This window comes from Arachis ipaensis, chromosome B04, assembly GCF_000816755.2.
Source record: "Arachis ipaensis cultivar K30076 chromosome B04, Araip1.1, whole genome shotgun sequence".
NCBI classification, from domain to species: domain Eukaryota; kingdom Viridiplantae; phylum Streptophyta; class Magnoliopsida; order Fabales; family Fabaceae; genus Arachis; species Arachis ipaensis.
The window spans coordinates 94,852,493-94,855,823 of NC_029788.2; the positions used below are offsets into that span (position 1 = coordinate 94,852,493).

Genomic DNA, 3,331 nt, shown 5'->3' on the forward strand with positions numbered 1-3,331 from the left:
CTTTGTTTGCTTTGTTTGTTTGGTATTCTTCAGAGTTTTCCATACTGCCACAGTCTTTGAATGCTTACTTCTCCACATTCCTCTTTTCCATGCTGACTCGCACCCTTCAAAGGAAGTACATGTTCCTCCTCTGCAATGCCATTCTTGATTTTCTTACCAGCAAATCACTCTATGATGCACCACTAGTGCAAGGAGAATGTTATTATGAACAAGTGTCATCATTAGAATTGTTATTAGCTAATCAAGATTATGAACTTTTGTTAGCAGAAACTGAGCAAGGAAAAGAACATAAAGAAGGAGGAGAAGGGAAAGGAATTAATAGCAAAGGAGAAGCGGTTAAAGTTGAACTTGAGGATGCAACAAAGGAAGAATAATTGGAAAACCAGATGAAATGAACAGAAAGTTTGAAGAGTTTATAAGGAAAATGAAGGAGGAGATCATGATTGAAGCTCAAACGCCCCCGATTGCAGTATAGTTATTAATTATTTCTCATATTCGTCCCATGTATGTGTTTCTGTTCCTCACTAATGAGTAACTCTTTTTTTCCTTTTATTACAATAATGTTATATATATGTGAGTAAGCTCTTAATAACTAGTGTATAATTTTCTTGGTTTTATAACCACGCCATGCTTCTTCTATAGTCTTTTCTTCTTGCTCTTCTACCTCTCTATCACTTTCTTTAGTTATTTGGCAAGAGTGTTTGGAAGTGCAGAAGGGGAAGGCCTTCTATGACTTCTAGTTCAACACAAGGCTTGTAAAATTCACAATTGTGTATTTTTAGGTAAAGACTTTTGTTTATTTATACTTAAACTTTGCTAATTTTTGGGCATTTTTTGGGAAAGTGGGCTATTTCACTTGAACTGCTATATGTTTGATTTGAATAGAGCTTGTAATCATTTAAAAATTATTAAAAACCATAAATCCCTGCTTGTGTTCCTTGCTTAGATAAATTTTCATCATATAGTTAACTTTTTTTCTTCTTTGGAAAGATTATTTAATCATGTGGATGTTTGCTACACTGCACCCAAGGAGTTCTTATATTTGCTATGCATAATTTATGGTGTCCATTTTAGCTCATTACTAGTCATTAATTTCTGGATTGCAGATCAGGATATGAAACAAACACATGCTCTAATATGTACCAAGTTCTGATTAATAACGTTATATTTTATGCTTTTTAGTAATACTTTAGTGCTTGTAATTTGCAAGGTTTCCAATGATGCTGCTATTCTTTACCATGCTAATATTGAATAACCTTTGATTATTCTTTTCATTATACTAAGAGAACTCCTTTAACTATAAATTGTGCAAATTTTAATCTGTTTTAGAGATTTATTTATTCTTTATCAAAATATGCATTTGGACGGTTTTGATTTGGTGTGAAATGATCAGCTTTACCGCTTCCTTGTAAGGAGGACCGGCAGCAATTTCAATGCCGTGACACTGAATCGCTTGTTCATGAACAAGGTTAACTGGCCTCCGCTTTCTCTGTCATCAAGGAAAAGGTTTGTTTTTCCCTCTCTTATCTTTCTCAGTGGTAAGATAGGAATTCTTTGTTTTTTCGATGCAAGAAGGTAAAGCCGTAGTAATGGGAATTGTAACCGATGATAGCAGAATGTATGAAGTTCCTGCATTGAAGGTTATTGCACCCAGGTTTATAGAGACTGCACATGCTAGAATAGAGATGGCTGGTGGTGAATGCTTGACATTTGATTAGCTTGCACTTAGGACACCTCTCGGACAGAACACGATATGTGTAGATTAGATATATAATCCACTTACTAGTTTCAAATGATGTCTATGACTATGATATATAAACTTATCAATAGATATTTGAGATGAACTGGTTTAAACAATATTTATACCGTTTGATTGAATGAATCACATGAAACCAAGTACAGATTCGTTTGTGAATTATAATGGTACTATGCATTATGATAGGATGAGTTTGGAAATGTGGAAGTGATCAGATTTTAGATGGTTAATTTGGTTTATATATTGTTGTATGAATGTAGGTTCTTTTTAGAGGCCTAAAGAACTCCAAGAACGTTGTGAAATAATTTGGTCCTGCTCTTGGTGTTCCTCATAGCCATACCAAGCCTTATGTACGATCTAAGGGAAGGAGGTTTGAGAGGGCTAGAGGAAGGAGGAACAGCAAAGAACTTAGGATTTAAGTTGTATTGTTTCTGTATTTTTCTTTAGTTTTTAGTTTTGGAATTTAACATTTTCTCCCATATTCTAGTACTGAAGACAGTTGTCTTAATGGTAACCGTTGCTGAAATATTGATAAATAATGGGCTTGCTTTTATGCGCAGGTTGAGAAGCTTGTCGAGAAATCAGAGTTTTGAACTCGAGATTTGTTTTGTATTTGAGTATTCGTTTTTTAACGTATAAAACATTTATAGCAAAAATTATATATGTCACTAATTACTATTTGATTTGTCTTGTGATAAAAATTGCATACTATATTTATAGGTTTGGTAATAAAAAATGACTGAAATTTTATATTGTGCAGCGATGAAGGTAAAGTCAAAAAAGGATTTTTTTTATTTGATAAGGCTATTGCCACGCTTTTAGTCATATCTCTCTCTATTGCCACGCTTTGAAAGCGTGGCCATATCTCTCTCTGCAGCCACGCTTTTAAGCATGGCAATCTGTAAAAAACGTGACAACAAAAAGCGTGGCGATAGATTACCAAAAGCGTAGCGATAGAGCAACCACCACACTTGCATATGTGATTAGTGACCTTTTCAAAAGCATCGTAGTAGCTCAAAAAGCGTGGCAATAGAGGTGTTTCCTTGTAGTGTGCAATATCTTATTTTAATCAATAATTTGGTAATAAAGTATATAACAAAATACTATACTCACAACAACTTCTGAGAAAACTGAAAACCACAAACTAAACCTTAACCACAAACTCCATTACCATAATTTAGTTAACAATTTAGTAAAATATCTAACAAAATCTTAAAGTCACAAAAAATCTGAAAAACAGTAAAAAAAAATTATGCCAAATCGTAATCACAAACTTCATTACACTAATTTAATCAATAATTTCATAAACGGTTTAATAAAAAATCCTAAACTCACATAATAATCTTAATAAAATTTAAAAGCCATGCCAAACTTACCTTTGATGGTGGCAGCAAAATGCTGGAGCAGTGGTCATACCAGTAGTGACGGTGACACCAATGGCAGTGATCACCAAGAACAGCGGCGGTGTTTCCAACCTCCCCAGTGGTGACCGATAGCTCCCGCGGTGACAACGTCCATCAGCGACGGTGGCACATTAGGCTCCAGCATGTGACAGCGACGTCGGCAACACTTCCT

The 3,331-nt window shown here is 34.6% G+C and overlaps 1 pseudogene; it reads left to right on the top strand.

Moving 5' to 3' along the window:
• Window positions 392-2,506, top strand: LOC110271536 (annotated as a pseudogene).